We start from the raw sequence: 22729 nt of genomic DNA, 5'->3' as shown, positions 1-22729 counted from the left end.
AAGGATTTTAGTCAATTTTTAGTCTAAGTGTTTGACTGTTTAGTTTAACTAAAGTGCAGATTTTAGTCCAAAATATTTTAGTGCACGGGAACCTAACACCAAAGTGTGGTTGGACAAATACAGCCCACCAAACTCGGCGGCACCGCGCCCTGGTATGTATTGGGGCAGGACGGTCCTGGGCGCGCGGCGGTGTGTCGTTCAAGCAAGCGGCCGCAGCACCTGCAACGCCAACGACGCGCACGCGAACCACCCGCGGCGCGCGAGCACGGGGAATGGCAGGCCTGCCAAAGTGCCAAGGCCACGTACGCATATGTCGCCGTCCACCGGAGACCGTCCGGCGTCCGTGGACCGTGGACGTAGAGACCACGCGGAGTAGCAGTTCCCTCGCGGGTCGGAGTCATCAACCTTCTTTTCGCCCCGGCCGCGGTTGTTGTCTCGTTTATCACGTGAGTACGTGACAGATGGCCGGTGCGTCCGTGTACATGCTTCAGCTATCGCTAGTGACTTGTTGATTAGCAGGCAGTCCGCAGTTGACACTACACGGTATCACAGGCTCGCAGCTCCGCGTTTCCTAGGCTTTAGTTAGTTGTGTGTCAAGTCAAGTCTTTTTTTTTTTTTCAAAAAAAAAAGTAGTATAGTACGAGTAGTCCAAGGAGCAGCCGAGACTTGAGTTGAGAGGCATCGTCGTCAGTACGTGTGTACGTATCTCGATCACTGTTTTGCAACCTACGCTAGCTAGCTATCCGTGACGATAAGTATATTTACTATTTAGTACTATTCACGAGTACCAATTCGCACGTACGTACAGCGTGGTTGCTTCAGCAACTAAAGTTGCTTATAGCTTATTAATTCCCTAATACCACCGACGCTACTTACGTGTCAGTTGGTTGTCACGTATGGAGAGTTCAGATCAAGCATGATAATAAAGGTGGCGTGTGTGCACTACCGTGATAACTAACCGAAACAAAACACGATCACCCACCGGAAAAAAATCTAGCTCTAACCAAACGTACAGTTGTAACCTGTACGTACGTGGTCGGCACCTGCTCGATCGTATGTACGTAGTACATGTTACTGCCCTAAACCCAGTTGGACCAAAAACTGGGAGAAGACCGCTGGACGGCTGGAGTCGAGTACCTGTCGTGCTCGATCAGAGACGACGGAGTAGCAGGCTAGTCGGCTTGGACTTTGGACCCGGCGCATCCACCTACCACTCTACCAGAGGCAGCAGGTAGCTGTATCTCATCATCAGCTGGCCGCGCTAATCAACAAGGTCAACCAAACCACACCGTTTGCCTAGCAAAGCAACCAAATGAAACCCAGCTAGCTAGAGGCGTTCTCCAACCCTTCCTGCTTGCTGATCCACACCTCACCAGGGCCCTGCACCTCACTCACCCGACGGCGCAGCAGACCCCCCGCGCCCGGGCCACCGTTGGAGCCGAAAACCTCACGGCGTCCGCACCCGCACCCGCGGCGAGGCTGGAAAGCGAAGGCGCCAGCCCAGCCGAACACGCCGCGCTGCGACTAGTGCTAGTGCTCACTCGATCACTCCTTGGAATGGGACGCAGCTCGCACAAGCCGGCGGGCACAGCGGTGACTGCCTTTTTCGCCGCCAATCTTTATCCGGAACTGTTCGCGGTGAGACTAGTCCGGCGAGGGGTTCCCTGGTCTCCGCGCAAACAGCCACGTTATCCCTGGTCCCCGCCCGCCCGCGCGCGGCCGGCAGGCCCGCCCTCCCGCAACAGTAGTGCTTGCCGGATACAAAAGCTGGCGCCGATGGCGCTGTAAAGCTATAGTGCCTCTAGCTAGATGGCATTAAGAATCCTCGGCTTTCGAGGGTAAATTGCCAATGCCATTGCTCCATTGCCATCTCTCACGATGGATCAGGGATTCAGGGTGCTGTGGACGGACAGACAGACCGACTATTGCAGCGTCAGCGTCAGCTGAGGCTACAGTGAAACAGTGAAGACCAGCTGTCCGGCTCACAAGTGACGGGTCAGCTCGGAAGGACGGGTTGGAGATGGAGAGGCTGCTGCAGCATGCTGCATGCATAACGGGATCCGTCCCCGGATTGTACCATGGCTCTTTTACAGTTTTTTTTTTGGAGCTCATGGCTCTTTTACAGTTAGTACAGGCCAACGAGATTGCGGTTGGCCAGTGATGGCCTCGGCAAGGACTGGTATCTGTTTGTCGATCCAACCGTGCGGGAAGGCAAGGGCGTCTGGGCAAGGTCAGGGGACCCGGAGCACCAAGGGAGGTAGCGCGCGCACATGCGCCAAGCCAGCAGCCGCACGGCACGCCGAGCCACCGGGGCAATGGGTGGTGGAACGGACGGGGAAAAGGGGCCAAAAACCGCATGCTCCCCGTCCCCGCTCCCCGGTGAGTTTGGACCACGACCACCCGCCAGGGCCGACCTACACGCTTGGCAGGATTCTTCTATCTCGCCGTCTTCCCCGCCGGCTCGATCTGCCTTCTCCTCCTCCGTCGCATCCGTTGAAGTTTTAACCGCGGCATGCGTGCTGGCTGGCCCTGCCACGGACGTACACCTGGCGTGGGCCCTGGTTTGTGCTACTACCAAGTCCAACGTGCTCTGTGAGTGACAACGGAAATCGTACTACGGTCACAAGTCACAGCCACCTTCTAGCGCGCTCTCTCTCTCTCTCTCTCCCCCTCCAAATTGACCTAACATGACGACAACGAATGTGCCGGAAGGAAGTACTACTACTACCGGGGTCCGGGGTTCCTTCACAGATCATGCAAAAGCCATGTGGCCTGAATTTGTCCAAGAGCAGTGTGAATCGGCCAAAAATAATCCAAGAAAGATGCCATACCCTCACGAAAGACAGGCATCAAGTACAGTAACAGTACTACCCATAAAACATTGCATATTCTCCCAGATCTTGGACAAGAACAGATCCACCCCCAATGATCAGCTCCAATGCTTCATTCACCCTTCCTTTCATTTCAGCCTGTTCACTTGAGGGTTATAAGCTGCAACAGTATTTTTCTCTCACACCAAACCAGCCAGCAGTAAATAATCCACGATCATTTACGACGAAACGAACATGCTGGATGGCGGCAATGGACAGGAGATCGGACAGGGGAAGGCGTCAGAGTTCCATGATTGTGTCTTGCCTAGGGTTCAGGCCCCTAGTACTCCCAACAGTACACGTGCTGATTTTGCAAAGCGTGTATCATATACAGTACTTGCATGTACTGTAGCTAGGATAAGGTTCTAACCATGTGCTTTGGACGTGCTTGTGTCTTGTCTGAAAATATCATACGTGTGTCAATTTTCACTCATGCAGACAACAACAGAGCAGCAAGAGAAGCACAGCACACATTCGGGTTTTTTATTTCTGGATGCAACAGTATTTTTCTCTCACACCAAACCAGCTAGCAGTAAATAATCCACGATCCGTTTACGACGAAACGAATAGACTGGACGGCGGCAATGGACAGGAGATCGGACAGGGGAAGGCGTCAGAGTTCCATGATTGTGTTTTGCCTACGGTTCAGGCCCCTAGTACTCCCAACAGTACACATGTGCTTATTTTGGAATGCGTGTATCATATACAGTACTTGCAGGTACTTTAGCTAGGATAAGGTTCTAACCATGGCTCTGTTTCCAAAAATTTTCACCCAAAGTATAGCATCGAATTTTGCGGTACATGCATGGGTACTAAATGTACACGGGAAAAAAAACTAATTGCACAGTTCTCGACAAAATCACGAGATGAATCTTTTAAGCCTAGTTAGTCCATGAAAAACCTCAAGTGTTACAGTAACCCACATGTGCTAATGGCCGATTAATTAGTATCATTAGATTCGTCTCGCAGTTTTTTGATGGGTTCTATAATTTGTTTTTTTATTAGTATCCAAAAACCTCTCCCGACATCCTTCCGACGCATCGATGTAACACCCAAAAATTTTCATTTTGCGAACTAAGGCCTGGTTTGGCACGGCTCCCGCCGGCTCCGGCTCCGCTACTGTAGCACGGAGCCGGAGGAGCTCGAAATCGTGGCTTCTCCGGCTCCTCTTCTCAGTTCATTTTCCGCCTCGGTTTCCGAAACGGCTTCTGCTACAGCACCCAAACAGTGTCGCTACAGTGCACACGCGGAGGAGCTGGAGCACCCAGGAGCTGCGCCAAAGAGAGCCTAAACACTTCCCATGTGCTTGGGACGTGCTTGTGTCTTGTCTGAAAATATCATACGTGTGTCAATTTTCACTCATGCAGACAACAACAGAGCAGCAAGAGAAGCACAGCACACATTCGGGTTTTTTTTTTTCCGGAGAAATTCTGCCAACCTGCGGTCGGAGAAGCCCCTCTGATCCCGCAGACATCGTTAGCGTCTCAGCATCTCGGCACTCCCGCGTCTAGGAAAATTCTTGGAAGAAACCATTAGTAAGGGTTTCCTAGGATTGGGCCTATAAACAATTCCAGCTTATAAGATTATATAATTTTTTTTGAGACAATTATATAAATTATTAGGACTCGTTCAGTCATCCCAGATTTCACCCAGGAATCGTTCCGGCTGATCAAAGGTTATATAAATTAGCCAAGCATTCTAGCTAGAAATCATTCCACGCAACCATTCTCTGGGAACCGAACGGGGCTTTAGTGAATCATTCCAGCTGCTTAAGCAACCAAATGAGCCCTAACTGAGAAGCTATGCAGATATTCCGATGGCGATTTACAGGGGCGGGGCCAAGAACCCAAGAAGATGACTACACGAGCAACGATCCCGGTGACAAGGATGCGACAACAATCGTGAGCTCTCGTGGACGTTTCGTTCTGTATTGTCTTTGGCTTTTGTGGCTAGGTGATGAGTACGTGCTTCACACACTGCTATTATGTGTGATTCGCGTATGTAAACGTCACAAAAACTGCTACCACACACACTGACACACCGACGCCTCTCTGAAAGCACCAAAGCACCATCTACCTGACACCGATGGCCGCAACTGCTGTATCGATCCCGACGAACATAAACTGGCACGTGCACTCTTGTACAATACGTGGTCATCACTCATCACTACGTAGATTTCTTGGATGCTCAAGTGTGATATGCTATCCGGACAGGACAGGAGGCCTCAAATTCTACATAGTATTCCACATCTGAAATGCGAGTACGACTACACGTGAGGGACAATATTGAAACTCATGTTCTCTTGCTCTGAAACCTAGCAGCTACTCTGCTGAAATAAAAAAACAAAATTCTTGGTCGTGAGAGGTATTGATCTGTTGGTCTAAAGTATAAACCCACAAGGTTGTAACCAGAAAGTGTGAACTCTTCATTCTAGATACTGAGAAAGCTAAAAATGAGGAGATCTCCTCAAATAAAGGTGGCTCTGGGCCTATGATCGCTTTGCAAGGGCCATACATACATGCTCGTCAACCAGGGAAAAAAAAAGATCAAGAGCAGAGTTGCATCTTGCTGACAGCTTATATACAACTCAAATGCATTGCATCCAGTTAATTGATAAGCTGATGTATTCAGAGATGCTCCTTAAATAAAAGGGAGAAAAAGGAGCAAGGAGAAGCAAAGGCAATGTCGAAAGCTCGCAAGATCGAGCATCTCAAGACTCCGAAGAAAACGATTCAGAACCCAAACCGCCACAGCAGCAGAAAGCAAATCTGAACTTTCAGAGGGTGCAAAGGTTTCAGCGGTACCTGAGGAGTTGGCGACCGGAACCAGAAGCGCCAGGAGCAGCTCTGCAGTCCAACCTCCTTGGCCTGCCCGTATAATCGACCGAACCTCACAAATGAGGCTCCAAAACCCAGCAAGCATCAGCTTTAGGGCCATTAAAGGCGGCCATTATTTGCAGATTAAGCTTTGTGAGGCCCCACACTGTTCCCTCCCCTCTCTGCACAATAGTACCTTTTTCCTTGTCCTCCCCCTTTGCTTCTAAGGAGGTTCTACTATCTTTTTTAGTATGCCTTTAATCAATTCAGTCTCGGGGTCACATTAGTATCTCTGTTCATTTACAATCTGTATGCAGTAACAGCGTATCTACTTTCCTACTTATGTTTTAGTTTGCAAATACAGAACCCCATTGGCATTTGGCCATGTGCTAGTGCATGTGCGCAAAGGGCCGGTATCTAGCTGCTGCTGCTGCAGACCATAAAAGTGACAGCATCTTAGGGCCTGTTTGGAACGCAGGAATTTCACAGGAATCACACAGGAATTTCACAGGAATCAGTTCAATTTTACAGGAAAAACGCAGGAATGGGGAAAAAATCCCGCATTCCAAACAGGCCCTTAGAAGAGCTGGACCATTGCACTGGTGAGGGTTCATGAAGATCTGTAGTCTTTTATCCAGTGTCACAGTAGTTTAAATGACTAAAGCTGGTATGGAATCAGAACAGTGTTACAGCTGATATCATGTGACTTAGTACTGACTTTGATCAGCGCCAGCACAAGAACATTGAAGAAGCCAGGCAGTTCATCACTCATCTCATGCACTGGGATAGTAGTAACTGGGAAGTTCAGTTTGAGGTACTGTACTGACGAATTGCCTCTTACTACAGGAAATGGTACGCTTAACCGTAGTCAGGTACCTTTCACTGAACGTGAGCATTTAAGTTTGTTGTACTCGTCTAACAGACTCACTCTTAACAAACTAGATCTCCTTTTTTTTAATCGCTATGTACTATCATGCAGAAGTGGCATACAGGGAAAGAAAAGAGGACTTGAGTACCATATCTTTATATGGCTTCATACTGAATACTACAGAAAAAAGAGAGAGCCTGTGGGATATATGTGCAATCATACTGGGGCTGCTATGCTAAGCTGTGCACGGCTGGAATAATTGTTTATGCATTATGATGCGTATGCCTTTGCATCAGCACGGCGTGACTACGAAGAATGCGAGTGACTTTGAGATAAGGAGCATCACCATTTGCTGTGGCAACAGCTACGCGCACAAACTTTCAGACGAGGACAACAGTTTGCAATCTCAATTGGCAACAGCTAAGCGTGTCTGCGTGTGCGCGGAACTTGACTCTTCTCTGTATATGTCCATATGCAGACATGCAGTCTCTTGCTGACCTTATCCACGAGTTCATGTTCATGTTCATCAGCCACCTTCTGCGAAACATACACCTTGCTTGCAGTTACGTTCATTGCATTATTCCTCTTGTATCCACGGAGACGAACGGCTTCAGCATTGCTTGACGCTCTGTGTTTGCCATGCCCCATGCGTACAAGTTACAAAGGATGGTACCATTTAATTTTAAGATAGCACAAAGTAAAGTTCGACAAGCTTGGAATTCATTGCTCCAGTTTGTTGAGATCATTCGACTTAGTTGTTTGGTTAAGCCCATACTTCATGGCAAGGAAGTATCCATTCCATAGTCCTGAAATAATCTTTGCTTATACTGGAAAGTGGAAACGGACCACTCAAAGAATCCCAAATGCAGTTGCTTCACATATGCCCCAAGGAAAGTAGACCTTGTTTGTAGTGCTTGACTTGTATTGAAATCTATTCTCATCTGAAACTTAAGAATTTGTCAAAGCTGAATCCACTTTTCTCTTCGAAAGCTGTGCTAAATGGAATAATACAACCTTAAGAAGATAGTGAGGCAGGTCCTTGCTGTAATGTAAAGGAAGAAATGTTGGATGTAAATTACTAATTTGTTAAACATATGGGTTACAGATATCATCCAATGCAAATCTGCAATACATTTCCCCTTTGGATACTGGAATTCATAGTCTACAAGGATTTGGATGGACAAGCATGAACATGAGAGTGAAAACAGACTTCATTTCAAGATGCAGGACAGCTGCTATTTAAAATGATGAATCATGCAAAGGATCTACGATCTTAACTATCCAAGAAACTACTTTTGTACTCGGTCTGATAGGCTGATGTAACTAAAGCTATTGGAGAAATGTCTACATAGTACAGCAGGCGATCAGTGGACACATCTATTTTCTGAAGAAAAAAAAGATAACTGTTCACTGCAACAACAGCTTCTTAACAACTTATGAGAACACTGTTGAAAGAAACAACAGCAAAACCATCAGGCTTTCACTTTGACAAGCGTCAGCATTAGCTGAGGTGTCACCCAGCAGCGACTGCCGATTGCTGAGTTTTAACATCGGTGCTCAGCCATCAGAGTTGTCTGATGATAATGCTAGTTAGCTAGTTAATTAGTAGTAATAGATCCATCAATGAATGTACGGGTCACCAATAAAGCACAATTTGGTCAGTTAGCACCAGAACCCAAGAGAGCCTTCTGAAGTTCTGATTCATTCTTCAGTTCTGAATTCTGATGGAGGTTGTCAGTGGAGAGGTAATTATGTCCCACTCCCTAGTGATAACTGATTACCAATTGCATGCTTCATGGTTTAAAGATTATGTAATGCATGGGGTGTGTCGATTTAACTAGAATGCTAATGGTGTCATACCTTGAAACAGAAGGAACATACATGTCATAATGATGATCAGAGTTGTTGCAAGTGATGCTTGGTGATTAGGTCTCATGTCATTCAAGCTTTATCCAAGTTGATGACAGTATTTTGATTCTTTTCTGCCGTTCGGCTGGTCATGTCCCGGCTTGTTCCCGCTTGTTTCAGCTTGTTTCAGCTTATTCCCTCTCACAGAATACTATTCAATCATCCAAAACCATCCAAAATCAGCCCAAAGGCTACCAGCCGAACGCCAAGATGAGGTATTCAGTATTCAGTATTCTACCTAAACGGAGTCTTTGTGTATTCTATTCAATACATAGACGGAGTATTCAGCCCAATGTGTTTTTGTAAGCTCAAGATGAGGTATTCAGTATTCTACATGCTCATTCTACTTCCTTCAGACTTGGGATACACTTCCTTTCTACCTAAACGGAGTCTTTGTGTAGAAACATACCTTTTTGGCACAAAGTTCAGTTTGGTCAAATTTGCTTTTGACATATACTAAATTTTGATTGCCAGAATAGTGACATATATCGTAAAATAAATCAAGCCAAGACTTTTTAATAAAAAGTATATATATGTGGTATCGTTTGGTGTGTCTTTCTCAGTGGGATGACAATTGAGAAAAGCTTGAAAGGAAGAGGCCACTAATGGAAACCATCGCCATTAGTTTGTTCTGCTTGTCCGAGCTTAAGTTAAAAGCAATCCTGGAAATCCTAACAACCAGCTCTGTGGAACTGGAAGTTTGCGTCATATAGGTGGCTAGTAACATCTATATTTCAACATGATATCAGTTATCACGCCCCTATATGACTAGTTCATGATAGGTAATATAATCATGCCCTTTTTATATCTATTTTCTCGTAGCTAGTAAAATGAGTAATTGAGTTGAATGGATCAGAACAGAGAGTCAAATGCAAACTTGATTTGTCACAATCAAAGCTGCCGCCTGATGGCACTGCATTGTCACTTGCTCAGAGATGCTTTTCATTTCAACACATGTTGCAGGTTGAGGACACTGTTGTTGGGGCACGGTTACGAGCCGCGGAGGCTAAGGTTCACGGCAACGGTAAGGACTAACAGTTTTCCGAATTTTCATGGGCAACATACAGGGAAAAGAGATAGAGGCCCCCAGTCGAGTGGCTGCTGTGGGCGAAGGCTCCACCAGCGCTGGCGAAAGCCACGGTCCAAGTGGCGATGAGCGGAGGCCCCGACGCCCCAGGACCAGGGAGAGCTCCCGCTCGGTAGCAGTGTTGGACCGTGGGCAGATGGCTGGCCGTCGACGGAGGCCCAACGAGCAAAGGCGGTTGAAGAAGAAGACACCCCAACTGCCCCTGGCGGCTTGTGCTAGCATAAGAATATTCCGAGGATGTACCATAACCGACAGGGGGTAGAATTGCAAAAAGTAGCCATAGCTAACAATGCCCTATAAAAGAGGGACTCAAACCCGGTAGAGGGGGAGGTTGGTGAACTCATTTATGAAACCCTAGTTGCGTTGGGACCCACCTTTCACTGTCTATCCACCGAGCCTCCGCCTGGGGCACCGACTAGGCGGAGGTCTCCCTACCTCTACTTGCTGGAAATCCCATTTTCCAACATTGGCGCCCACCGCGTGTTGGCCACGCAAAACTCACGATGGAAAGAAAAAGAGCAGCCTCCGCCAGGACAACCGCGGAGCCCTCGACGAGGGGACGACCCAGGCGTAGTGCCCGCAGCACTTATGCTAGCGCCCCAGAAGACCAAGTTGTAGAAGAGCCCATGGTCGAATATCAGCCTCCGGCGGCCGAAGATCAGCAAGCCCCAGATCCCACCCCGGAGCAGGTGCTCCAACAATTGCAAGCCCAGTTGTAGAGTACACAACAAGAAAGAGATAGGATGACTGCAACCTTCGCTGCCAACCAGAGGGTAGCCCAGACATCATTGCAGGCAGCAGAAATCAGGCAATAGTTGGTCATCCTGCAGGTGGAGATTCAAAGCATGCATCAAAGCCAGTCCCAAATCCAACACATCCGATCAGCTCCACTCAGCAAATCAAAGTCAGCCTAACCCTTCACCAAGTGTGGCCGCCCAACCAACCTTCGACACACCTTTAAACTCACCATCAGTTCACAGAGTCATTGATTCAAGATCCCCACTATCCGAAGAAATCCGAACCTCACCTTGGCCACCATCTTACATGCCCATTACCCTACCTAAATTCAACGGAAGGTCAGACCCACGCTAGTTTATCATGAGTTTTGAAGCAGCTGTAGCCTCTGCGGGTGGGAATGACACTGTATTGGCCAAGTCATTTGTTACTGCAGCCAAAGGAGACGCATTGACATGGTACTCAATGTTTTGGCCAAGTTCAGTATATTCATGGGAGGACCTCCGAGACAAGATCATCGCTAACTTCAAAGGGTTCACCATCGAATCTTTGACGTCAATGAACTTATTTTAGTGCAAACAGAATCAAGGTGAAGCACTGAGGGATTATTTTTAGAGATTTGTGCAGCTTAAAGCGAAGGCACCCAATGTCCAAGAGGATGTGGCAATCGAGGCCGCAATTAAAGGTCTCCGCATCGGAGCCTTCGTAGCCCATCTAGCTCGAGAGAAGCCAAGCACCATAGAAGAATTATACAGAGAATTTGAGAAGTACTGCAAGTCAAACAACGACCTCCGAAGAAGGCTAGAAGAACAAAATCAAAACAAGCAGTACCAAGAAAGTGGCAGGAATGCTCAAAGGGGCAACAAAAGCCAAGGCCGGTTATAGCCTCGGCAAGCGCCTGATCAACAAGTTTTCAACATAGAGCAGCAAGGGAGTAGCCAGCAACGGTAGTAGATGCCAGAGGTAGAACCAAACAAAGCATCACAGAAGCAATACGAAGGCAAGAAATACAATCAAAGGAAGAGCTGGAACAAAAACCAGGAGCCAAGGCAGCGAAGGCAGTATTGCTTCTTTCATGGAGAAAACAAAGGGCACGTCACCAGAGATTGCCCAGATGCGAAGGAAACCTAGGAGAGAATAAAAAACAGGGCAAATCCTCAACCTCTGCCACAACAACCCGCCAAGGAGGTCAACCACACCTTTGATGTACCTTCGCAACAACCATATTGCCCAATCTACCCAAGCCTTAACTCCACCCAAATTCACCCATCCACCCTAGCCACCGCCTATTACCCAAATTTCCTACCTGCATGGCGACCAAGTACTTAGCAACAAGGGCAAGCTAGCAACCAACGAGCAGAAGCCAGCCTCACCTAAGTAAACCCAATGCCTCCGTACATAACATTCATAGAGACAAGCCAGCCAACTTAAGTAAACAATAGACAACTCGAAACACTGCCTTCGCCACCACCTGCACCACAGCTAGCCGCCCCCAAAAATGAGTCCAACCCAGAAAACCAGCTCAATCCACATACACCACTACCCATAATGGGTATGATATTGCCGATAGCCGGAGTTTCTTCAATGGAGTTTCAGTCATAGAAGCAGAAGAAAGATCATCTCAGACTCGTTAACAACATAGCAGTGCAAGGTCCGGTACGCTGCACAGATTGGTCGAAGACACCCATCACATTCCCAGAACAAGACCTCCAGCTGGAGAGTTACCCCCATACTGACGCTATGGTGATCAGAGCCAATATAGCAGGCTAGGAAATCAATAGGGTTCTCATAGACTCCGGAAGCTCTGTAGATATCATCTTTGTTAATGCCTTCGACCAGATGAAATTAAGCAGGAGTCAGCTACAGCCTTTGGATTCACCACTAATAGGGTTTGGAGGAAAGAGAATCAATGCATTGGGTAAAATATCTTTGCCAGTTTCTTTCGAAGGTCTAGAAAATGCTAGAACAGAATACATGACCTTCAACATAGTGGACCTCTACTACCCATACAATGACATCTTCAGCAGAGGGTTTGTAAACAAATTTAATGCAACCATCCACATGGGCTACTTGTGTATGAAAATACCAGCTTTGCACGGAGCCATCACAATTCATGGCAGTCAGAAAGAGGCAAGAAACATAGAAAGAGCCATATACAAATCACAGCGCAACATCAACTCGGTCGAGTCGGCCAAGAGCAATTCACCAAAGCCTCCAGACATGCCAAAGGGCAAGATAGATCTCAAAGATCAGGAAGAAACAAAGCTAGTCCCATTAGAAGAAGCAATGCCGGACACAAAAGTTATCATTGGAAGCAATCTTTCGAAAGTCGAAGAAGCAGAGCTCATAGAAACCCTAGCCAAGAATAAAGATGTCTTTGACTGGTCAGCCTCTAACCTAAAAGAAGTCAGTAGGGATATTATCGAGCACTCACTTGATATAAATCAAAAAATGAAGCCAAAAAAGCAGCGGCAAAGAAAAATGTTAGAAGACAGAATCCTAGCAGCGAAGGCAGAAGTCTAGAGATTGTTAGATGCCAACATTATTAGAGAAGTCAAGTACTCAGAATGGCTGGCAAATGTAGTACTAGTGCCAAAGAAAAACGGAAAGATGAGAATGTGCATTGACTTCATGGACCTAAACAAGGCTTGCAAGAAAGACCCATTTCCGCTGTCAAGAATAGACACCTCCGTCGACAAAGCAGTAGGGTGCAAACGCTTCTCACTTTTGGACTGTTTCTTAGGATACCATCAAATTTGGCTCAAAAAAGAAGATGAGGAGAAGACAAGTTTCACTACTCCCTTCGAAACTTATTGTTGCACCAGAATGCCTGAAGGACTAAAAAATGCAGGCTCGACCTTCGCCAGAATGACAAAGGCAACTCTTGGCCCTCAGTTGCAGAAAAACATCATAGCCTATGTTGACGACATTGTTGTGATGAGCAAGAATGAAGAAGACCACATTGCAGACCTTAAGGAAACCTTCACCAATCTTAGAGAAGCCGAGCTAAAACTTAACCCAGAAAGATGTGTCTTTGGCATAAGCAGAGGCAAAGTGCTCGGGTACATCATAGGGCCCGAAGGCATAAGGGCTAACCTAGACAACACGAAGGCTATAATCTCAATGGTAGAGCCATCAACCAAAAAAGAAGTCCAAAAACTCACTAGAATAATAGCAGAACTAAATAGATTCATTTCAAAATCAGCAGAACGCAGCCTCCCATTCTTTAAAGCTCTGAGGGGCGGAGACAAGGTAGAATGGGGGCCAGAGCAATCAAAGGCGTTCCAACAGCTCAAAAGTTACTTGGCTACCAGACTCTTGGTGACAGTGCTAGATCCGGAGGCTCCATTACTGTTATATGTTGTAGCCTCCAACCATGCAGTCAGTGGGGTGCTCATTCAAGAGAAAGAAGAAGAGTCGAAGGTCATTCAACAGCCTGTCTACTACATCTCAGAAGCCCTGTCTAGAGCAAAGTTGAACTATACAAAGATAGAAAAAATAGCATATGTTGTGTTGATTTCATCAAGAAAATTGAAGCACTAGTTCTAGGCACACGAAATCATAGTGCCCTCTTCGCAACCACTCGAGGACATACTCAGCAACAAAGAAGCCTCTGGAAGAATAGGGAAATAAGCAACAGAATTATCCCAGTTCAAAATCAACTATGTATCAAGAACATCAATCAAATCACATGCATTAGCAGATTTTAGGGCAGATTGGACACCTTCGATGCATCAGCCTTCACAACCCCAAGTTCAAACTTGGACGCTTTACTCAGACGGAGCTTGGGGGCATCTGGGAGCTAGAGCCTCCGCCGTAGTGATAGCACCATCAGGCCTCCGCGCAAAGTCTACAGCAAGGTTAAAATTCTAGGCAACAAATAATATAGCAGAATACAAAGGCTTTATACTAGGCCTGAACAAGGCAAAGGCACTTAGAGCAAAAACATTACTGGCAAAAACAGACTCCCAAGTCGTAGCAAGACAAGTAAAAAAAGAATACATGGCACGAGGACCAGAATTAATCAAATACCTGGCCACAGTAAGGGCTCTTGAGTGGAGGTTCTAGGGATTCACCCTATAATATATACTAAGAGCAGAAAATGCAGAAGCAGACGAGCTAGCAAAGGCAGGAGCAAACAACTTGCCCATACCAAATGGAGCCTTTTACCAAGTGCTACAAGCACCGACAACGCAGGTAACAGCAAAGGCATTCAAGATAGTCTTAGTCACTGAATCTGAAGACTGGAGGCAACTGATCATAGATTGCCTAAACAACATGCATCGCACATTGGTCCGAGGGCACTGTACAAGAAAGGGGTTGTTCAACCGCTGCTCAAGTGCATACCTCAGAGCGAAGGCAAAAACCTTCCATAAGAAATCCACTCAGGGATATGCGGCTCACACATTGGTCTGAGGGCACTATCTGCAAAGGCCATCAGGCAGGGATTCTATTGGCCTACGCACATCAAAGATGCAGAAGAGATTGTCAAGACATGCCATGCATGCTAGAGCACTTCCCCACACCAGTCAAAACCTTTAGAAGAGATTGTCAAGACATGCCATGCATGCTAGAGCACCTCCCCACACCAGTCAAAACATTTGGCTGCTGTACAACTCATCCCACCCACTTGGCCCTTGCAAAGATGGGGCATGGACCTTGTTGGGCCGCTACCACCATCGCAAGGGGGAACAAGTTTGTAGTGGTAGCAATAGAGTATTTCACAAGATGGATTGAAGCTAAGCCACTTGCAACAATCACATCAGAGACAGTGAAAAAGTTTTTCTAGTAGAACATAGTTTGCAGATTCGGAGTACCATGAACCTTAACAGTTGATAACAAAAAACAATTCGACTTGGACAAATTCAAAGAATTCTGCAAAAACATAGGCACCAAGATAGCCTTTGCTTCGGTCTACCACCCAGAGTCAAACAGAGTGGTGGAAAGAGCTAATAGAGTAATATTCTCAGCAATATCAAAGACTCTATTCAACCTCTATAAAGGCAAATAGGTAGAGGAACTGCCGAAGGTAGTGTGGTCCCATAACACTATAGCCTCGAGAACAATAGGATTTACACCGTTCAAACTCTTGTACGGTGAAGAAGCAATGCTGCCTGAAGAAGTCGAGCATCAGAGCCTCCGCGTCATAAAACAAGCCCTAGCAGGAGATGAGGAATACTCCAAGGAAATAATCGAAGGCACAAGATTGGAAGCAGTGGAAAACATCACAAAATACCAAGAGCAAACCAAAAAGTGGAGTGACAACCATGTGGTTAGAAAGCTCATACAAGATGGAGACCTAGTCCTTAGAAGGAAACCCAATGCAGCAAATGTTGGAAAGCTTCAACCAAAATGGGAAGGCCCATACATGGCGAAGGCCGCCGGAAGACCAGGGTCATTCTTCCTGACTGACAGCGAAGGCAAAACAACAACCAACACCTAGAACATCGATAATTTATGTAGGTTCTACATATAAGTGTAAAGGGGTGGCCTCCGCGAAACTATAAGCGAAGGTCACCTCACCTCTACTTTCTCGCATTTCTTTTCGCGACAAAGGGCCTATACTCTTTTCCTCACAAAGGGGGCTCCTAGCAAAGGTGAGGTTTTTGATGAGGCAAGACCCACGTAAAACCCTCTAAAAGTATGAAGAGGAATTCCCCCCGAGAATGATACGCAAGCCGAAGGTCAAAAGTGGCAAGCATATGAGCCACAACATTCGACAACAACAATCACGACAGAGAGGACCTTCCACTATCTTAGCCGAAGGCTATAGAGCGTGGTACAACCTTCGTGGCTAAAAACAACCAACACCCTTAACAAAGCTCTGTCCTCAATCAGCATCAAGGATTTCTCAAATGGCCAAAAGACCGCCAAACTCGATAAAGACCTACCTCCACTGTAGGCATCGGGCATGGGAAAAAATTGGTGAAGACCTATTATTATTAGGCACCAGGTGATAGTCAATAGTTAATGACAAGGGCATTAGAGTTAAAGAACTAAAGATACACTAAGTACAGAGAAATCTGACAAAATCATGTGACTTTAAAATGCATCCAAGCAATAACCATTGGTCAACCACCAAAATTTATTAAAACGTACAAACACTAGACTATAAAACCCATTGCCCCCACTAGCCTTAGTCGGCGCATAACCTCATCACCAGCCCTAGAGAGCACTAGGGGGAAGTTAAAGCAAACAAGACCCACTACGCTATAGAGCAAGGAGAGAGGGTCATGGAGGCCAGAATTTCCTTAGAAACAACAGATCCAAAAGATACCGTGCGAAGACTCGTAACTACAACAGCTCGCGTAGCCCAGCGAAGGCCACGTTGAGGTTGTACGCATCCTCCACATGATGTTGTGCAGCCTCCATGAGGTGGTGTATGACCATAGTCCGGCAGCAAGCAGTCAGTGTCAGAGGTTGCGGGTGGGTATCGTACGAAGACTCGTAACATCCCCCCGCAACTGAAGACACCATCTGGCGCAACCCGACATCAACCATGTTCAATGGGAGCACAGCTGCTCCAGCATGGCCGAAGGCAGCCATAAAGCAATCTAGGTGCAAGTGAAGGCAATGTCCAAGAAATGCTTCATCAACCTCCGTTGCTTGCTCAAATTGGTCTGTGGCTTCTGGGGAAGCATCAAGATTAAAGACTAGCGCCTCCGATGAGTGCTCAAATTGTGCCAAAGCCTTTGCAACATCAGCAAGATCAAATACGAGCACTTCAGCTTCTTCACAGTGATGTGCTAGAGCATCCGTATCGACTCTAAGCAAGCACAAAGATGGAGGCCAGAGCAACAAAGTAGACACTGAAGCCTTCACAAGACGCTCAAGGTCGAAAACTAGCGCCTCAGCTCTTCCGCGCAGACATGCAGACTCGTACTCAATGTCGACCAGAGAAGAGAGAAATGGAGGCAAGGGAAAAGAAACAGGCCATGGAAAATGTAACCCTTCGGTCTAACTAGCACTCGTAGCAAGAATCTTCAATAAAACAAGAACACAACCAAACTTTGCAAGGATATTATATCAAAGGAAACAAACATATTACAACAAAGCACATTACAAGCGCAAGTATACCAAAGCTCAAAGGCAATACACGAGGCAAAAACTCAAAATGCATTGTCTTTGAAGAAATAAACACAAGGCCACGAAGGCCAACCAACAAAAACATAAATCTAATACGAAACCAGAGGTTGAGGCCCTCGCCAAGCTAGCAACCTAGTAAACTCCACACGTTCATCATCAATATCGTACCTCACGAATTCAAACATATCACCAACAGAACGCCGGGGGAAGCTTCCCGCCAATATTGCTATAGTTCACCACTAACATAAATTATGTCTTGATACATAGTTACAGGACATACGTCCTGCATAGGCCTAGAGAAGGAAACCTACGCAGGACAAGTTCATAATTTAGACCTAAAAATATACACAAAAGGGCGGGTGTTTGCAGCACATTGCCTGAGGCCAAACCTAAGAAACTAGCTAAAACCTAGGCATTACACCTCTGGATTAGCAGGGGCAGGCGTAGGCTCCCTAGACTTTGGGGCTTCAGCAGCATATGAGGGAGCCTTCTGGGACGGTGCTTCTATAGCCTGGGAAGAGTGCACCCCATGTAACACCTCTGGTGTTACGAGCTTGCTTAGCACCGAGGTTTAGGCCTAAGAGAATTTACCGAAATGATTTTCTCGAATTTTAAATTTTAGCTTATGTTTAAAAGCATCATTTTGGCGAATTATATTGAACATTGGGTTTGAAAAACACGCATGGAATGACGAGCGAGTCTTATGTGGTTCACTTTGATGGACTAAACTAAATATCTGAGTGGATTCACCTAGGGCGTAAAAGTATTTAAAATTTGTTCGATAATGATTCTAGCAAGTAAATGGCAAATGGCTTGTTTGGTTGGATTGAGCATGAAAACAATTTTTATAAATGAAATTTGTTGAAAGTAAAATTTGCTAAATAATAAAACCTTAAAGTTTTAGTTATGCTTGTTAACACATAAAGTTGTTTAGAAAATGAATTTTTTGAAGCTAAAATAATCTAAAATATAAACAGGAAAAATCATATCACCAGCAGGATATGAACATTGTGAATATGTGGGTATGCTTATTCAAGTGTCAATGTGATGTTTGTTAGTTTAAAAATTAATATGAACAAAATAGAAATAAAAACGAGAGTGCTAGCACTGTTGGTCGCTGGCGCGCTGCTGCTGGCCGGGTCGCTGCTGCTTGCTGGCTGCTGTCTGCTTGCCCACGCACGCCTGCGCTCACTTGTGCTGGCCGCGCTGCCTCACATGCATACACTGCTGCTGTCGCCCTAGGGCTCATGTGCTCCTGCGCCCAGTTCCACCTCCCCCGCTACACGCCGCGACATAGCTGCCCGTCTGGCCATTTCATAAATTCAAGTGATTGGTGTGATAGCACGTAGCAGACGAGTGGTAGCGCAGCAGCTCTGCAGGCTTCATTTACTTTTCCTGGTGCGGTGTACAGCATACTCGTTGCATGGCAATTATTCACCGTCATGTCTCTCGTCGTGGCTCTGCATTGCTCTGTGCCCCGGCGTGTCCATTTGCCTACACCCCTGTCCTTCTCTCCCTCGCTTGCATCGCGTCTGATATTTTTATGTGAGCGCCAGTCGCACCGAGCATTCAAGCAGCAGCAGGTCCTTTTTCTTTTCCTCGCTCTCTCTCTCGTGCGCCTGCTTTTCCTTGGCTCTGTTCGCTCTCCTTCTCTTGCTTCTAGCCACCGACGCCGCTACCTGGCCACTGAGCACGCCTAGGCCATGTTGCCGCACCGCTCCACCTCCGTTGCTCGCTGCCCCACAGCACCTGCCAAGGCCGAGCCCGCGTCGCCGTGGAGCCGCGTCTCGTATGTCCGGTCGCCATGCCATAGTGCCCTGCCATCACCGTGCCTCCTGCCCGCCCGACGCCGGTCCCTCGCGAGCACGCACAAGCACTCTAGAGGCCTGTAGTGCTGCCCCGTCCGCGTCCCCTGCCACCGGGTCACCGAGGAGGTCCGCCATCACCCAGAGGATGGCCGCGCGGAGCTTCACCTCGCCTTGAGCCTCCTCTGTGCCATTGTCGCCATGTCGTGCCACCCGCCGACCGTCGCCCGACCACCCTCGCGTTGGACCCACAACCTCATAGCGCGCACGTGCCCGCGTTGCCCCGCACTGCGTCCCTGTCCTCGCCGTAGCCATGTCGTCGGGAGCCACCGTGGCCCCTGCTCAGGCCTTCGCCGTGCTGCGCATGCGGTCAGGCCGCTGCGCGTTGCCTCGGCATGTGCGGGGCCTAGATGGGGGTGCGTCATGTCTGCTCGATGCCAAGGAGCCCACCCTCGCCAGCCACCGCCTATTGCCTGGCACCGGTGAGGCAGCCATCGCCGTGACCCTGTGGCTATCCGTGTGCGCGCGAGGCGGGTGCTCCACTGGACCCGCCTGACCGTGCTGCTGCCGTCTTTGGGTGCGACCGGAGCCGCTGATGCCCCCACGTGTCGCCCCGTGATAGCACCGTCGCCGGCAAGCCACTCCATTGGTCGGTGGATTCCTTCCCCTGCCCGTGCTCTATTCTGTGGAGGAAGAGAAGGACCCTAGGGTAAGGAATGATTATTTCTAGGGTGTTGATTGCGATTTGGATGACTCATATCAATAGTGCTCTAGATCTCGGATTCAATAGAGAAAAGCGCATGGTCCTTTTTGCATATTCGCTAGGTCAGATGGGCAGGTCGTGCTGGGCCGGTCCGCTATCGTCACGCCGGGCCGGCTTGTTGGGCCACGCTCGTCGTCCGCTGGGCTAGCCTGTCGCCGCCCTGGTTGGGCCTCTAGCCGCGCGCGTCGTGGCCTGCATGGGCCATTTGCCCCGCACTGGGTCGGCCTATTGCCTGTGCGCGTGGGGCCACCCACACTGTTATCGCCGCTGATGGGCCGCCCGCGCTGTTATCGCCGCCACTGGGCCGTTTTGGTGGCCACTGGCCTTTTAACTTTCTAGAGCGATTGCTAATTTAGTTTAGGAAATAAAATTGTAAAATCAATATAAATTTATGTAGTTGTCCAAAAATTAGGAAACTAATTTTGTTAAGTTTCTAAAATCATGATCTATCTATTAGAGTATTTGGTTTATGTAGTTGGTGCTATTTTTAGGGTTGCTCTAATTATTTTAAAAGGTTTAATATTGTTAAAATGTGAACTTGTAGGAATTTCTGTGATAAATCGGTGATAGTGTTGACTCTAAAATTTTTACAGTAAATTACTAATATTATTAGATGCTCACTGTATTTTTTGTAATTCTAGAATAATTAGTTTGATAGATAGATAATGATGCCCCATTTCGAATAAAGATTAAATCGATAGAATGGAGTAAAGAAACAACTTGGGTTTATATAACTAAAACATTGGTCAAGAAGTAACGTCTTATTCGACAACATGGATATGTAGACCAGCATTAGAGCTATCTCGTTAGCTTGTGAGGCATGATCGGATTTCTAAGCGTTTTGGCTGTCGTTGATTATTAACATCTATGCATTTGCATCAATACATATCATATAGGTACGATGATGGATCAACGGATCAATTGAATGATGATTGGAAATCCGAAGATGGTGTAATGGTATTCTCTCTAGGAGATGATGCAATGGGCTTTCTATTCAGTTGATGGTGGATGATCTAAAGATGCAGATACTAGCTTTTTAGTATATATCTTACGCAGGCAAGCCCCGGTGCATAACCCCTACTTTTCTACGCTTTAAATTATATTTGTGCATTAAGTTTTAAGGAGTTGAATGAAACCCACTTGCATATATATATATATATATATATATATATATATGAGTCTTACTAGTATGACATGATCGTATAGAATGCTATGCTACAGGACTCCGGTAGAAGTCGAGTGATTGCCTGTCACTCGCGAGAGATAGGAAATATATTACTGTACTATTATCACTTGGAAAATATAAATGGTGGAAAGGAAAATGGTGACCGGGCAGGGATATGGTTTAGGTATTGGTGGGTGTAAGAGGTTGTGTCCTGCGGCCAACGGGACATAGCTTGGTTACACTGTTTTTCCCTGTCTGTGTCGGTTAAGGACCGACCGTTGCATAAGTCTCGAGACAAGTCACATATTTATTATCCTGAGCACATACTTAGGTATGGGCACAAGGAAGACTTATTGCTCTCTTGTCGTGGGTTCTGGCTCTTTCTAGACCGACTGATTGGAGGCGGGGATGGTGGAGGTCCTTGCACCGCACTAAGTCTGGGAGTTAGGAGCGGGGGCTTGGAGTCCAAGTTTCGATGGGGACCTAGACCCCATGATAGGAGGGTGATGGGTTGGTCCTGCTTGTGCCTAGGGTATAAGCGGGGCATGTGTTTTCGGGGTACCCAGCTAGGGGCATTGATCCGCGAATCGCCGGGCAATCCGGTACAGCTTGTTTTGGGTCCAGCACCGTAGTAAGAACTAAAAGAGGAAAGGTGAAGAAATGGAAATATGATTGCTTACCACCTACTTGAAAGTAGCACATGTGCTTACATAGAATGGTTAGTTAATGAACTAATGCACTGCTAATAAAAATCGAATATAAGGACTCACGCTTAGTAATGCTTCCTGCAGATGCAATAAACCCACAAGCTAGATAGCCTTGCATATTCTTGGAGTCTTTTCTTTCCTCCTGTCGGGTAAGTCTTGCTGAGTATGATTGAGTACTCAGGGTTTTATTTCCCTCTGGTGCAGGTGGCAGGTGGATGCTAGAGCTAACCCTTGTGTGTGGATTCCACCTGCTGGACTCAGCGAGGATTTCCTTTACGCTGCGATCATAGTTTTATTTATAACTCTCACCAAATGTTTTTATAAATGGAAGTTTTATAATCTGTTGTCATAGTTCATATATCAATGCTTCATCATGTCAAGAATAGATATTTATTTCCACTGTAACTTTGTTCACATGTTTATATTCCGCTGTTAATTTAAATTGTTCATAACTCTGATAACATGTTCATATTCCTCTATTATGAATAATAAATATTATACTCTGAGGTTGTATAAAAAGTGATGTAAGAAATGTTTAAATGTTGTAAGCTTTATTCTCTCAATTGTGATCCTGATGGAAAAATGTGGATTTTTGGGTTCTCCCTTGGGGTGTGCCCGACGGAACTGCGTAATTTGGTGTCCTCCCTTGAGTGCTTAGTGTCCAATGGAAGACGAGTACTCCTGGGAGATATTAGATTAGGCGGTTCTGCCATACCCCAGCAGTACCACCCGTAGCCTACGCCTTATGCAACTCCTGCAAAGCAAAACAAAGCTTGTAAACACAATGAACAAAGCACATACAAACCAAGAAAAAAAAACAAAGTCACATAAAACTAACCACAGCATGCCGTGCCTCCACCCGGCCAAACTTCACCCAGAACGACTTCATAAAATGGTGGACCGATTTTCTGACATCGCG

This window comes from Miscanthus floridulus, chromosome 1, assembly GCF_019320115.1.
Source record: "Miscanthus floridulus cultivar M001 chromosome 1, ASM1932011v1, whole genome shotgun sequence".
Lineage (NCBI taxonomy): Eukaryota > Viridiplantae > Streptophyta > Magnoliopsida > Poales > Poaceae > Miscanthus > Miscanthus floridulus.
The sequence above is the reverse complement of the archived record's forward strand: the minus strand, read 5'-3'. Positions refer to the sequence as shown.